This window comes from Oryctolagus cuniculus, chromosome 20, assembly GCF_051225735.1.
Source record: "Oryctolagus cuniculus isolate XC-2025 breed Fujian yellow rabbit chromosome 20, ASM5122573v1, whole genome shotgun sequence".
Taxonomy (NCBI): Eukaryota; Metazoa; Chordata; class Mammalia; order Lagomorpha; family Leporidae; genus Oryctolagus; species Oryctolagus cuniculus.
In genome coordinates, this window is record NC_142886.1 from 11,791,921 (window position 1) to 11,808,231 (window position 16,311).

The 16,311-nt window shown below is 42.3% G+C and overlaps 1 protein-coding gene and 1 pseudogene across 7 annotated transcripts in view; both read left to right on the top strand.

The window, feature by feature from the left end:
• The window catches only part of KCNH5 (potassium voltage-gated channel subfamily H member 5), a 439,958-nt gene that overhangs the window by 92,113 nt on the left and 331,534 nt on the right, over window positions 1–16,311 (top strand). The window lies entirely within an intron of this gene.
• LOC149120056 (U2 spliceosomal RNA) lies at window positions 3,175–3,293 on the top strand (annotated as a pseudogene).

Below are 16,311 nucleotides of genomic sequence, written 5' to 3' on the forward strand. Positions count from 1 at the left end.
CCATGCCGGTGCAGGGCCCAAGGAGCTGGGCCATCCTCCACTGCCCTCCCGGGCCACAGCAGAGAGCTGGACTGGAAGAGGAGCAGCCAGGACTAGAACCCGGCACCCATGTGGGATGCCGGCACCACAGGCAGAGGATTAACCAAGTGAGCCATGGCTCCGGCCCCAAGGACATTATTTTATTTTTTAAAAACTTTATTGCTGGCCAGTGCCGTGGCTCACTTGGCTAATCCTCTGCCTGTGGTGCCGGCACCCCAGGTTCTAGTTCTGGTTGGGGAGCCGCCAGATTCTGTCACGGTTACTCCTCTTCCAGTCCAGCTCTCTGCTGTGGCCTGGCAGTGTAGTGGAGGATGGCCCAACTGCTTGGGCCCTGCACCTGCATGGGAGACCAGGAGGAAGCACCTGGCTCCTGGCTTTGGATCGGCACAGTGCTGGCTGTAGCAGCCATTAGGGAGGTGAACCAACGGAAAGGAAGACCTTTCTGTCTCTGTCTAACTCTGCCTGTCAAAAAAAAAAAAAAACTTTATTGCTTTTTATTATTTTAATTTAATTATTTTAATTATTCATGGGGTACAGCATAAGTAAACACATAATTCAATAGTGTGAAGATGAAATCCAATTTGTTAGCATTTCCATCTCTTTAAACATTGTTAAAAACATTTATTGATTAAAAAGTGTCCCCATTTATGAGGTGTGGTGTGACATTTCTGCAAGTGTAGGTATTGTGTGTACTGATGAAATCAGGGTTGCGGTGTTTCCTTCTCCATGTCACCACTTAGCGACTGGAGACTTCCTGCTCCTCTCTTTGTTTCCTTAGCTGGTCTATAAACCTTGTGATGCTGAAGAATGTGTCTTCCGTCCTCTTAGTACTCCCTCGCTGCACGTAATGCACTTAGGTGACGCACTGACATGAAGCAATGAAGTGTTAGCAAGGTTTCGGTAAATTGCGCAACGGCACAGACATAAAATAGGGTGTAAACATGAAGTGCACCAGTGGAGACTTGGGAATAAGAGGATACAAGTCTGAAAATTGCAGTTTAATCCTTTAATATGAGGCGGGGGCAGAATAACTTGGAGGACTTGCCAAAATGATTTATTTTCAGGATTGTTGACATGGTCTCTAAAGGTAACTGAATTTGTGAAATCCTTGAACAGGGTATGTGATTCTTTAGAGAAAACTGGGAGGCAAGAAAGGCAGAGAACATTCAGGAAAGAATTCTGTCTGAAAGAAAGAGGACAGGGTCCCCAGAATTCATAAACAGAGGTGAAGATATTTTTACGGAAAATCCGGAGAATGTGGTGTGCGTTTGACTGTCTAGCTTTGAGAGGTTCAGGGAGCTTGGTTGACAGGAGGTTTGGGGAGCTGGACCACAGATCACCAGAGAAAGGTGGGGTAGCTGCCGGGAACGTGTGGGATAGGAGCATGGTGGAGAAGGGAGCAAACAGTACAGGGGACTTAGATGACAGTGAGTTCTGTTATTACTAATTGGCAAGCCTGACAAACTAGGGCATAACAGAATAAAATGGAAAAATCGCTCATGCATTGGTCAGGAGGAAAACTGAATGGGCCAACCACGGCTGAGTGGAATAATATAGATATTTTTAATTTTCAGAAAAGTTTATGGAAACTAATTTTCTAAACTATTGCTTTTTCATTAATTATGCTGGTTAAGCTGCCACGTGCATTATTTCCACTTACTCTATATTTACATTGATAGTTTTCAATTTTTGGTCATCGAAAGTAGAATTGGAAGTCAGAAAGGTGAATTATGCTTGCAGAGTTTAGTGATTTATGTCAGCCTGTAGTCTGTCTTGTCTCTTACATTGCCATCTCAGATCTTACACCAAGAACAGCATGTTGGGAACTGTTATTTTATATATTGGGTTATGATTTTTTTTTATTAAAGCATATAGATAATGTTTGAAGAGTATAGATAGGAATTGCTTGATTTTTCTGTTTTACTTTTCCCACATGTTTTATTTATTTCTTTGAAAGGCAGAGTGACACAGAGAGAGGAGAGACAGGAAGACAGAGATACCTTCCATCCACTGGTTCTTTTCCCATATGGCTTCAATTGCTGAGTCTGACGCTGGAGACAGGAACTCCATGTAGGTCTCCCACATGGGGCAGGGACCCAAGCACTTGGAACATTACCCACTGCTGTCTCAGGTGCATTAGCCAGAAGCTGCATTGGAAACAGGGCAGCCAGAATTCAAACTGATGTGGTTGCTGCCGTTGCAAGAGGTGGCCCCCGCTTTCTTGCTTTTTAATCTTATTAAGTCCATAGAAACACAACCTATCTTAGTCAGTTTTATGCTGGCATTACAAATCACTGACTGATTTATACAGAGCCTAAATTTGTTAAAATTCAAGAGGCTGGGAGGTCCAAGATTAAGCATCTGTTGTGTGGTGGCCGTTTGGCTGTGTTTTCGCAGGGCAGAAGATGAAGGGGCAAGTGAGACTAACATTGTCTTCTCATGACCACAAGTGGAAGAGCGGGAGCCACTGCTGCAAGCCCTTTGCCAAGCATCATTCCGTAGGGTGGGGCCCTCATGCCTCAAGCACCCCCATCAAATCCCATCTCCAGCAGTGTTGCATGGAGGGTTAAGTTTCAACAGGAATTTTGAAGGCGACAAAAGCATTCACGGATGAACGTCCCAGTCCTCCTTGGAGTTGATTCTATTTTCTTTTCACTGCATTTCCCAGCCCGTAGTAGAATCCCAACACTGAGTTTTAAACAATCTGCTTTAAATATTGAGTTTGTAAAAACAATGAGACTTTAGAAAAAAAACCTTTTATTTTTAAGGGCATTTTTAGGTTTACAGCAAAATTAAGGGAAAGGTTAAGAAATTTCGAATACATCCCTTGTCCCCATGCAGGCAAGATTCCACCACTGTCAGAATCTCACAAAAGAGTTGTGTGTGTGCTAGCAATTAATACACCTGCAGGGATACATCATTATATTCCAAAGTCCAGAGTTCACATTAGGATTCATTTTGGTTTTTTACAGGCTGTGAGTGTGGGCAAATGCATGACGACAGTTATCCACCACTACGGTATCACTTAAGTTAGTTTCACTTTCCTGAAAATTCTCCGTCGTCTGCTTATTCCTCCATCCCTCCCCACCTGGTACTCATTTACCCTTAAAGTGTCTCCATAGTTGGGCCTTTCCCATCGCTTCTCGGCCTTTTGGCTAAGATCAAGTGTAGTTGGGCCTTTCCCAAGTATTTTAAGTTGGAATCATGTGTTGTCTAGTTCATTTATTTTTCTTTCACTTGGTAGTATACCTTAAGGTTTGTCCATGTGTTTTCTTTTTTTTCTTTTTTTTTTTTTGACAGGCAGAGTGAACAGTGAGAGAGAGAGACAGAGAGAAAGGTCTTCCTTTTTTGCCGTTGGTTCACCCTCCAATGGCTGCCGCAGCCAGCGTGCTGCGGCCGGCGCACCGCGCTGATCCGAAGGCAGGAGCCAGGTACTTCTCCTGGTCTCCCATGGGGTGCAGGGCCCAAGCATTTGGGCCATCCTCCACTGCACTCCTGGGCCACAGCAGAGAGCTGGCCTGGAAGAGGGGCAACCGGGACAGAATCCCGCCCCCCGACCGGGACTAGAACCCGGTGTGCCGGCGCCACAAGATGGAGTATTAGCCTAGTGAGCTGTGGCACCGGCCTTGTCCATGTGTTTTCAAAGCATGATAGCTCACTATTTCTTAGTGCTTAAAAATATATCATTGTCTGGATGTGTCACAGATTATTTGTTTGCCCACCTGCTGATGAACATCTTGGGTGCTTCCGAGTTTTGGCAATTATGAATAAAGATGCTATAAATATTAATGTGTAGGTTTGTATGTGGACATAAATTTTCAACACATTGGAGCAAATCAAGACGCATGCTTGCTGGGCCATATGGTAATGGTAAGTTTAGTTTTGTGAGAATCTGCCAAACTGTCTTCCAAATGACTGTGCTGTTGTGCATGTCCTTTCAGCAGTAAGCGAGGGTGTCTGTTGTTCCATGTCAGTGTCAGCATTTATTGTTGTCAGTGTTTTGGATTTTGACCATTTGAATAGATGTGGCACAGTTTCTTATTTTATTTATTTATTTTTTAAAAAAATTATTTATTTATTTGAAAGTCAGAGTTACACAGAGAGAGGAGAGGCAGAGAGAGAGAGGTCTTCCATCTGCTGGTTCACTCCCCAACTGGTCACAACGGCCAGAGCTGCATCCATCTGAAGCCAGGAGACAAGAGCTTCCTCTGGGTCTTCCCACGTGGGTGCAGGGTCCCAAGGACTTGAATTATCTTCTACTGCTTTCCCAGGTCATAGCAGAGAGCTGGATCAGAAGTAGAGCATCCAGGTCTCTAACTGGCGCCCACATGGGCTGCCGGCACTGCAGGCGGTGGCTTTACCACTACACCACAGTGCCGGCCCCAGTTTCTTATTTTAATTTACTGTTTCCTAATGACAAATGCTAAACATTTGTGATTGTTTGTCTCTTGTCTTTGACGAAGTGCCTGTGTAGAAATTTTGTCTATTTTTAAAATGGGTTACTTATTTTCTTATTGTTGAGTGTCAAAGATATGTATATTTTGGGAAACAGTTCTTTATCAGATTTTTCCCCAAAACATTTTTTAAAAAAGATTTATTTATTTATTTTAAAGACAATTAGAGAGAGAGAGAGAAAGAGAGGGAAGAGAGAGAGAGAGATCTTTCATCTGCTGATTCACTGCCCAAATGGCTGCAACTGTCAGAGCTGGGCCAGAACAAAGCCAGGAACCAGGAGCTTCTCCCAGGTCTCCCACATGGGTGTGTGGGCCTAAGCACTTGGGCCATCTTCCATTGCTTTCCCTGGTGCATTAGCAAGGAGCTGCATTGGAAGTGGAGCAGCTGGGAAACAAACTAGGGCCCATGATATGAAGCATGGTTTAACCTTCTACGCCACAGCACCAGACCCTCAAATATGTCTTGCAATCTGTTGTGTATCTTCTCTCTCTCTTGACAGTGTCTCTCACAGAGCAGTTTTTAATTTTACTGAAATCCATCCTGTCAGTTATTTCTTTCTGGGATTGTGCCTTTGGTGTCGCATCTAAAAAGTTTTCACTATGGTTTTGCCGTAACCCACGCCATCTGGGCTTTCTCTTATGTTATCCTCTAGGAGTTTTATGGCTTAATATTTTACACTTAGGGTTAAATTTTGAGTTGATTATCTTGACAGATATAAAGTGGGTGATAGATTCTTTTTTTTTTTTTCATGTAGTTATCCAGTTGTTTCATTGTCATTCTTGAAAAGAATGTGCTAGCACCATTATGTTGCCTTTGCTTCTTTGGTCAAAAAACACTTGAGTGTCTTTGTGTAGGTCTGTTTCTGGGCCTGCTCCTTACTTCTACTAGTCTGTTTTTCTATTCTTTCACCAATACCCTGCTCTTTTGATTGATGTAGCTTTATAGTAAGTTTTGAAGTTGTGTAGTGTTAATCCTCCAACTTCATTCTTCTTCTTCAATATTGTGTTGGCCGTCCTGAATTGTCACAATTTGTAGTTTTCCTCATGTAGATTCTGTGTACATCTTACTAGGTTTATACTTAAGTATTTCAGCTTGGGGAGTTCTAAAGTAAATAGTGTTATATTCTTAATTTCAAATTCTACTGTGTATCTTGCAACTTTGCTATACTCACTTTTAAAAAAATTACTTATTTACTTGGAAGGGTTACAGAGAGAGAGGGCCAGACATGGAGACAGAGTCTTTTTTTTTTATATTCATTTATTTATTTTTTTGATAGGCAGAGTGGACAGTGAGAGAGAGAGACAGAGAGAAAGGTCTTCCATTGCCATTGGTTCACCCTCCAATGGCCGCCGCGGCCGGCAAGCTGCGGCCGGTGCACCGCGCTGATCCGATGGCAGGAGCCAGGTACTTCTCCTGGTCTCCCATGGGGTGCAGGGCCCAAGCACTTGGGCCATCCTCCACTGCACTCCCTGGCCACAGCAGAGAGCTGGCCTGGAAGAGAGGCAGCCGGGACAGAATCCGGCGCCCCGACAGGGACTAGAACCCGGTGTGCCGGCGCCGCAAGGCGGAGGATTAGCCTAGTGAGCCGGGGGGGCGCTGGCGAGACAGTCTTTTGTCTGCTGGTTCACTTCCTTAATGCTTACAATAGCCAGGGTGGGTCCGGCTAAAGCCAAAAGCCTGGAGCTCCATCAGGGCCTCCCACATGGGTGGTAGGGTCTCAAGCATTCAGGCCATCATCTCCTGCTTTCCTAGGTGCATTATCAAGGAAATATAGCAGCCAAGACTGAAACTGGCACTCATGTGGGATGCCTGTTTCACAGGCGGTGGCTTAACCCGCTGTGCCTCAATGCCAGGCCACTAAAATCACTTCTTAGTTCCAGGGTTTTTGTTTTGGCTTTTTTTTTTTTCCCGATTTATTTGATTTTCTACAACTACAATCATGTCATCTGCTGACAAAGAGAGTTTTCTTTCTTCCTTCCCAAGTAGTGCACAATTTATTTGCTTCGTTTATCTTATTGCATTAGGTAGTACAGCCAGTATGCGTTTGAAAAGAAGTAGTGAGTGGCATCATGCTCGCCTTGTTTCTGATCTCCATGCGAAAGTTTCTAGTTTGTCCCATCCAAGTACTAATCAGGCCTGACCCTGCTCAGCTTCTGAGATCAGATGAGGTCAGGCGCGTTCAGGGTGGTAGGGCCATAGACAAACATTTCTACTTTCCTACTGTGAAGTACAATGTTAGCTGTAGGTTCTTTGCAGATGTGCTTTATCAAGTTAACAAACTTCCTCCTTATTTTTTGTTTGATAAGAGTTTTATCATGCATACATGTCAGATTTTATCAAACACTTTCTGTATCTGTTGATTTAATCATTATGTGTTTTTTTTCATATTTTAGCTTATTGATATGATGGGTTGCATTAATTGATCTTCAGATGTTAAATTTGCCTTGCATATCTGGGATAAGGTCACTTGGTCTGGTGTACAATTTTGTATACATTGTTGAATGCAATTTGTTGATATTTTGTTGAGGATTTTCTGCATCTGTGTTCATAAGAGACATTGTATGTTTTCTTGGAAGTTCTTTGTCTGGTTTTCGTATTAGGGTAATGCTGTCCTCATAAAATGATTTAAGAAGTAGTCCCTCTGCTTAAAATCCTCTGGAGAAGATCATAGACAATGCTATAATTTCTTCCTTAAATATTTGGGAGAATTTACATATGAACCCACTTCAGCATGATGCTTTCTGTTTGGGAAGTTATTAATTAGTAACTTAAATTATTAAATGAACATAAACCTATTCTACTGTCTTTTTTCCCTCTGTGTGAGTTTGGCAAGTGTACCTTTCAAGGAGTTGGTCTGTTTCTTCCAGATTATCAAATTTGTTAGCAGAGAGTTGTTCAAGGATCCTCTTTAACTAGTCTCTTAATGTCAGCAGATCTGTCATGGTATTTTCTCTTTCACTCCTGATATTATTGATTTCTGTCCCCTCTCGTCTTCCTACTTATTCTCTCTACAGGCTTAGTGATTTTATTGATCTTTTCAAAGAACCAACTTTTGATTTTGTTTATTTTTCTTTATTGATTTTCTGCTTTAACTTTCTTTGATTTTTCTCTGTTTTTCTTATTTCCTTTTTATTATTTTGGACTTTATTTCTTTTTTTTTTTTTTTTTTTTTTGACAGGCAGAGTGGACAGTGAGAGAGAGAGACAGAGAGAAAGGTCTTCCTTTGCCGTTGGTTCACCCTCCAATGGCCGCCGCGGCCGGCGCGCTGCGGCCAGCGCACCGCGCTGATCCGATGGCAGGAGCCAGGAGCCAGGTGCTTTTCCTGGTCTCCCATGGGGTGCAGGGCCCAAGCACCTGGGCCTTCCTCCACTGCACTCCCTGGCCACAGCAGAGAGCTGGCCTGGAAGAGGGGCAACCGGGACAGAATCCGGTGCCCCAACCGGGACTAGAACCCGGTGTGCCGGCGCCGCAAGGCGGAGGATTAGCCTAGTGAGCCGCGGCGCCGGCCTGGACTTTATTTCTAATTTGCTAAGGTGGAAGCTTAAATTGTTGATCTTACCTTTTTGTGTTTTTCAAGTATTTTCATTTAAGGGTAGAAATTTCTCCCTGTTCACTGTTTTCACCATATCCCACAAATTTTACCTTGTTTCTTCCCTTTGATATAGGTCAAAATATTTTAAATTTTTCTTGAGATTTCTTATTTGACTCATGTTATTTAGAAATACATTGTTTAATCTCCAAATACTTTGGGATTTTCCAGATATTCTGTAATTGATCCCAGAAGCACTTTTTAAATGTTTAATCTCTTAACAATAATAGTGATTATAATAAAATTATTTTTTAGTTGAAAATTGGATATTAATTACTCAATTATTATTATTAATTATCTTTCATTTATAAACTTGGGAAAAGTATGAGGGCAAGTTTATTTAGAATTATTAAAGAACTGATTCTTCAATTCTACTTCAAGTTAAGAATCCAGACCCCATAAAGATCTTTAGGCAACTGAGGGTTAGGTACTATGCTTGCTTCTTTAGGTAAACTTTGTGCTTCCTAAAACACAGACTGTCTTTCTTTTTTTTTATTTTATTTATTTTTTATTTTTTTACAGGCAGAGTGGACAGTGAGAGAGAGAGAGACAGAGAGAAAGGTCTTCCTTTGCCGTTGATTCACCCTCTAATGGCTGCCGCGGCCGGTGCACTGCGCTGATCTGAAGGCAGGAGGGGTGCAGGGCCCAAGGGCCATCCTCCACTGCACTCCTGGGCCATAGCACAGAGCTGGCCTGGAAGAGGGGCAACCGGGACAGGATCCGTCCCCCTGACCGGGACTAGAACCCTGTGTGCTGGCGCTGCTAGGCGGAGGATTAGCCTAGTGAGCCGCGGTGCCGGCCACACAGACTGTCTTTCTAACTCATCTTGATTTGTACCTACTATGATAATGGGCATATATTTGCCATACTCTAAATATTTCTAGTGAAGCCAGTGAGGCATCAGTGCTTATTGTGTTTCTGAAATATATCTGTTTCTTGTGATGATAGGAAACACAGAGCACAAGGGAAGTCTTGTGATATAACCTTAGCTGTACACCAGACTTCTCACAGATCATAGGGTATTGTCTTTGGGTCACTGTGCTCAAATTCTCCTCTTGTGAGCTCTTTTCCACTATTGTTCTTATGCTCTCATGTGAATAACCTTCCAGTGCATGGACCTGTCTTCCCAAGCAGATTCAGGGGTTACCTTAAAGTTTAAGTCTCCAACCAGGAACCTCCCATGGAGAGTGCAGAGCATTGCAGACTAAGAAACACAAAGGCAATCAACCCATAGCCTTTGGATGGAAACTCCCTACCTCCTAACCTGAGAGGAAAAACTGGATCACCAGCTATTCAAGGGTGTGAATGAAAGAGGGGTGAGGTTCAAGGAAGAGGTGTGGAAAAGTTTCGGAAAATGGGTAAAAAGTCAGCTTTAGGTTTCAAACTGGAATATAGTAACCATGGTTTATTCTTGGTGGGGATTGGTGGCAGAAAATGCTGTTGGGGTTGGGGAATACACATGTGTAAAGATGGATGGATATTCTTCTTATATTAAAAATAGTGTTATGTTTCAGGAGCACATTCTTTTGTGTGAATTTTCCACTGAGACATAGTGGTCTATCTACCCATGGGAATTAGCTCTGAGAAGACAGGAAATAACACACAATGAAGATGGCCATTAGGTTCCTTTACTTGATTTTGTTATTTCCATAAAGAAATTTTTTATCTATACTGACCTGGGTTCATAAGGAATGCTTGCTCTTTTTGAGCATTGGGGAATGATTTCAATGCAGAGGTGAACTATGTGGAAATATAGTGCAATATTTGTGCTGTAATTACTTGAAAAGTTTACCTTTAATTAACTGTCTGCATGGAGGTAGCTCTTTATTATCTTTCTGTGTAGTGCCTACCCCATGCCTGACAAGCCACCATTTCACCACGTCTTTGGAGGAAGTTTTGTTGGAGTCCATCTCTGCTCCACATAGCCTTTTTCTACCTTCCTTCCATTGCTTCCACGTGACATGTGCTAACCCACAAGGAGCACGTTTATCTTTGTATTAGGTTTCTTCATCTTTAAGAAGTGTTGTTGATTAGACATTGTGGCTACAGGATTAATAAAACCGTTTCTCCCTCTGTTGACCTATTGGAAACTGTTTTCTTTGTTCCCCTGGGAAATGAAGAAAGAAATACATCTTATATGTTTCTAAGCAATATCACTTACATTAAAATTATTTGGACTGTAGGGAACATTTAGTGAACTACACCATTACTTAAATGTTCTTTGAATGGTGAGATTCTGAATCTATCCTTTCCGGGACTCTGAAACCTGTCTCTAAGGCGTTATCAGAAATACTGAATTAAGGGGATCTGAGGCTGTCTCAGGCTTGATCCCCCAGCATTAGCAACGCAACCCTGTTGCTGAAACAAAGCTGGGTTGAATTTCTTTCTTACCACAGTGGGAGAGATTACTACTGCTCAAGTCCTTGGCAATGTCTCAGGGCAGGAAAAACAAAGAATTGATTGAGATTTGGGTTATAAGCAGAGATGGGTTTATTAGGATTGGGTGAGATTCAAGAGTATATTGAAATAGTCCAGAATTGGTGGAAGCAGCAAGTTGACGATTTTGAAACAAAGAATTTCAGGATGTAAGGTGCTTGTTGATCCTTTCCATCGAAGTTCCTGTAATGGAAAATCAAACTGGGTTGGAGAGTCCTGGAGAAACAGTACCATGCCATGAGAGACATATTAATATAGACAGAGTCATGTGAATATTGAAAGTAAATTATGGGTTCTGTTCTCAGTGTTGAGCTGTGTGGGGGTGGGAGTGTTACAGAATGTCAGTTTTCAAGGCTTTTGAGTTAAGATGGCTCCAGCGCCTGTCCAGTGAGTCTCATTCCTTCAGTTTTGAGTTGTCCCCTTGGAGAGACAGGACACAGGGAATGCAGCTTTGTGGAGTGATGCTCAGATTGCTGTGAGCTCAACTCTCACAAAAGAGGATGCCTAATGCTTCCTAAATGATCAGCAGAGATACCTGCCACGCACCCTCCTTTTTTTTTTTTTTTTTTACAGGCAGAGTGGATAGTGAGAGAGAGACACAAAGAGAAAGGTCTTCCTTTGCCTTTGGTTCACCCTCCAATGGCCGCCACAGCCGGCGCACTGCGCTGATCCGATGGCAGGAGCCAGGTGCTTCTCCTGGTCTCCCATGGGGTGCAGGACCCAAGCACCTGGGCCATCCTCCACTGCACTCCCTGGCCACAGCAGAGAGCTGGCCTGGAAGAGGGGCAACTGGGACAGAATCCAGCGCCCTGACTGGGACTAGAACCCGCTGTGCCGGCCCCGCAAGGCGGAGGATTAGCCTATTAAGCTGCGGCGCCGGCCCACGCACCCTTCTGAGTCTACTGCTGACAAGTATGGCAAATGATAGTTTTGTGAGTCTGAATGTTTAGTTGGTCAACACTGAAGACATAAACGTGGGTTTTAAAACTAAATTCCTGATATGCATTCTAGTCCAGTGATTCGTTTCTATCTAAGTCGTTGTGTCAATAAAAGTCAGGCATCTTCAGTTGAATTCACATAACACTAAATTATGGGCGGCCTGATTTGAAGTTTTCATTTGACAAGCTTCTACATATGCTGCAGTTATCTTGGTGATAGTTAAGTGAAGAGGGATAGATGGCAGGTGCCTATGCAGCCATCCTTTATTTATTTATTTATTTATTTATTTATTTATTTTTGACAGGCAGAGTAGTGAGAGAGAGACAGAGAGAGAAAGAAAGGTCCTCCTTCCATTGGTTCACCCCCAAATGGCCACTACGGCTGGCGCTGTGCCGATCCGAAGCCAGGAGCCAGGTGCTTCCTCCTGGTCTCCCAAGAGGATGCAGGGCCCAAGCACTTGGGCCATCCTCCACTGCCTTCCCGGGCCACAACAGAGGGCTGGACTGGAAGAGGAGCAACCGGGACAGAATCTGGTGCCCCGACTGGGACTAGAACCTGGCGTGCTGGCACCGCAGGAGGAGGATTAGCCTAGTGAGCCATGCGCCAGCCTATGCAGGCATTCTTTTTTTTTTTTTTTTTTTTTTGACAGGCAGAGTGGACAGTGAGAGAGAGAGACAGAGAGAAAGGTCTTCCTTTTGCTGTTGGTTCACCCTCCAATGGCCGCCGCGGCCGGCGTGCTGCGGCCAGTGTACCACGCTGATCCGAAGCCAGGAGCCAGGTGCTTCTCCTGGTCTCCCATGGGGTGCAGGGCCCAAGCACTTGGGCCATCCTCCACTGCACTCCCGGGCCACAGCAGAGAGCTGGCCTGGAAGAGGGGCAACTGGGACAGAATCCAGCGCCCCACAGCCATTCTTTTATCACGATTAGCTTCTTAGATTAGCTGAACTTTATACTCAATACAGTCCCGCTAGAATTTCAGAATTAGCATGCTTCCAATGTTCAATTACAAAATCTAACAATTAAGTTTAGCAATAGCATATCCATTAAATGATGTTTATTTTCAAAGATCATAATTGTTTTTAGAGAATATTGTCTCTACGTACAGAAGTCTGTCAGTGTATAGGATACACTTACATTGCTGGGACTGATAACTGATAATTAGTTTAATTGTTATACTTCTGCTCTTTAGCATGAATAGATTGACTTCTGAACTGTGGTCGTATATTTAAACATACAGATATAGCCAAAGAGAGATTTGTTTTACCGCAGTCATCCTTTAAGTGCAAAAAAAAAAAAAATCTTACTTGATTTCATTTAACCATTCACCCCCAAACCATGAACTACTTCTTCAGTCTAAAGATGTAGCAATGAATAAAAATCCTCTGTATTCATGAAACAGTTACAGAGAAATTGCACCAGTTATTTGTTAAAAGCAAAAGGAAAGGTTTGGTTTGAGACTACTGCATTAAGAATGACAGATTGAATCAACTTTGCAGAAACGAATGGTCTGGACATTGGTCAAAGTGATTAGGTCATTTGTGCTTGCTAATTGCTGTTGGTCAAAGTTAGGCTCCTACCCTCCTATAGATCGTCTTGACTACACCTCAAAAAAAATGACTGTTATGTCCTTGAGAAAGACATCCCTGGCTTGCAAAACTGACTGGGAGCAAGAAAGAATGTCCAGTGGAAAGTTTTCTAAAATAAGTGCTCTAAAAAGAGAGAGGTCAGGGGCTTAGCGTTTGTAAGATACCTGTCTGAACTTTAATCAGGTTAAAGTCATCTTGATCAGAATCTGTATTCTGGTGGGGGAAGATCAGACAACAGATAAGAATGACATTTTAAATATATGGTGTATATAAGTAATTTCATGTAGTAATATTCTCTACAAATTAAAAATTTGATATAGTACGGGGGAATAGTATTTTGATAGTGACTGGGGTGACGGAAGTTGAACCATGTAGGAAGGCATGTGGTGGGCTAAACAGAGCTGGTAGGTCAGAATTTCTTTTATGTTATGCTATTTTCCAGAAGTTTCAGGTCTTTACTTGTGTTCTGCCCTTCATGTGGTTCACTTAGTCCTGTCTATTGGTTCTTCTATCTTCTCTCTACTGATTTATTTCCTTACTATGATGGTAAATTTCATGTATCAGCTTGACAGAGTCAGGGGGTGCCCAGTGCACATGGTAATTTTGGGTGTGTCTGTGAGGTGTTTCTGTAATTGGACTTGCTTTTAATCAGTGCATTGCATTCCTCCCCAATGTGGGTGTGCATCCACCAGTCTATTGAGGACCTGAATAGAAGAAAAGGGGGCAGGGGGAGGAATTCTCTCCCTTTTTCCTACATTGCTACTTGATAGAGGGCTTTTCAGCTCCTCTTGCCTTTGGACTAGGATTTATACCAAAGGGCTGGTTCTCAGGCTTTCAGACCTGGACTGAACCATATCACTGGCCCTCCTGGATCTCCAGCTTGCAGAAGGAAGGTCGTGGCACTTCTCAACCTCTAAATTTATATGAACCAGTTCTTCAAAATTAGTCAGTCATCTCCAACTGTGGTTATCTGCTTTGGTCAGCTTGTGATTACATCAGCTAAAATAACAGAGGAGCTGCTTATGAGGGAAAAAGGTATATTTTGAATTATAGGTTTGGAAATTCACATTTCAAGATTGGGTAGACCCGTTGGTTAAGGCATCTGGTAAACCCACACAGAGGATGATGAGGGGAACAATCACATAGTAAGCCAGGAAGTAGAGATATGCAGGGGGCTCACTCTTCTATATGCTCTGTGCGGTCTCTTATAATGCCATCATGAGTCAATGATGATAGCTCATCATAGGAACTTAATTCAATTCAGTTACTTCTCAAAGGCCATGCCTTAGACACATGATTGGATCAAACCACCACCATAATCCATTACCCATTAGCATTAATCATTAATATAAGATTTTGAAGTTTAGACATCTGCATGAATTTGGGGAGCCAATCCTGATCAAATGATAACAAATTTTTCCTATCCATTATCTTCTCTATCTCTCTAATCTCTGTTTCTATTTTTATTGTCTCATTGGTTCTGTTTCTGAGATTTCTGACTCAGCCTGTCTTTACTTTTTCTTTATTTCTCTGCTTACATGGTCTGTTATGATCACTTCAGTCTTTCTGTGTTTCGGCTCTCGTTTCCTATTACCCATTCCTTCTCTGTTTTTTGGATGGATTGCTCATGGGAAAAAAAAAACAGTCTTAACCAATTTGAAAAAAGGAATAGTTTAGGGATGTCTTTTTGAAGAAGTGCTCTTTAAATCTAGGCAAAAGGAGTGATCTGTGGGTTAGGGAGGTTCCTTTAGATGGCATGTTTGGAAGTGTCCCAGGCATTTCTGAATACGGCATTTCTGAAGGAAGGAAAGAAATCCTCTATGAACAGAGTGCAGAGAACAGAAAACAGAGCTGCATGAAGTGAGGCTGCAGAGATGTTCAGGGGCAAGCTGTATCTGGGTTTTACTCTGAAGACGCAAAAAAGTTACTGAAGAAGAATTTAAAGCATCCTTCCACTTGGTTTGCATCTGTTTGTCTAATATTGAAAACTTTCAGGCTCTAGGCAATGAGGTGCACTTTGTAGGGTATACTTTGATAGGCTTTATATTCACTCTGGATACAATGGATATTAAGTAGAAAGTATTTTTTTACAAAAAGAAGCATTTAGAGTTAGTGTATTATGATGATTGCTAAAGATAGATTCCCTTCTCTGTCTCTTTAGCTCTATTTATGAATGCCATCATGTTACAATACAAATATAAATAATGTATGTGTTATTGAAAGTCAGATTCTCACATCCTCTGCTGAAAAATGCTAGCTAGCATATGGGGTAATTAGGATTATTTCCCCATGAGAGACTCTTGGTAGCATGAATTGGAGAGGTGGGTTTTGAATAGGAAGGAGGCAATAGCATTTATTATCTGGGTTAAAGTTTCAGGTAAAAAAAATGTAGTCTGCAATGATGTGTCTGTCTTTAAACTGCACTGTTCAAAAGAAATGGAAATGGGCTATGTAGTCATTGATGGATAAAATCTGCTTAGAATAACAAATTAATGCCTATGAAGCAGAGCTTTTTATTGTTTTGTGGCTTCTGTCTAGTTGCCTTATGTGATGCTACTTATGAAGATTAAACAACTGTTAATTATTTATCATAATATCAGTACTGCAGGAGCCAGAAATTATCATGAGAAATTTATGTATTGATTAGTTTATTCTTTAATTAATGCAGTCATTCTTTCAATAAATATTTGAGTGCCTATTTTGTGTCAGAGAGTGAGAAAGAGTATGCTAGTGATAAAAGGATGAAAAAAATATGATATGCATGTATGTTTGCAAAGAGACAAATGTCATGAAGGGAATGTACATGGCCCTGTGACGTTATGTAATAAAATGACCTGATCTAGATTGGAAAGAGAAGGTAGGCTCCCTGAGGAGGTGATGACTAAGCCGAGATCTGAAGTATGAATAGAAACAACTAGGTTAAGCACAGGGGCACGCAAAAGTTTTAGAACGTTGCATTGAGAAGCAATTGCAAGTGCCCAGTCCCTGTGCTCTCAGGAGCATGTCCTATTCAAAGATTGAAAGTTGGGTGTAGAATGCGCAAAGAGATGAAGAAGGATGAGGCCACAGTGCTAAGGATGGGCCATGCAAGTCTGTGTAAGCCAAAGGGAATTCAGAGAAAGAAGAAGCTGTCGTGTGATTTTAAACTGGAGATGGTTTTCATTACAATTTAAGAGGCAGAGATATGGGAGTGGGGGGTGGGCAGACAGAGAGCTGCCATCTACTGATTTAGCTCCCAAATGCTCATAATGGCCAGGGCTGAGCCAG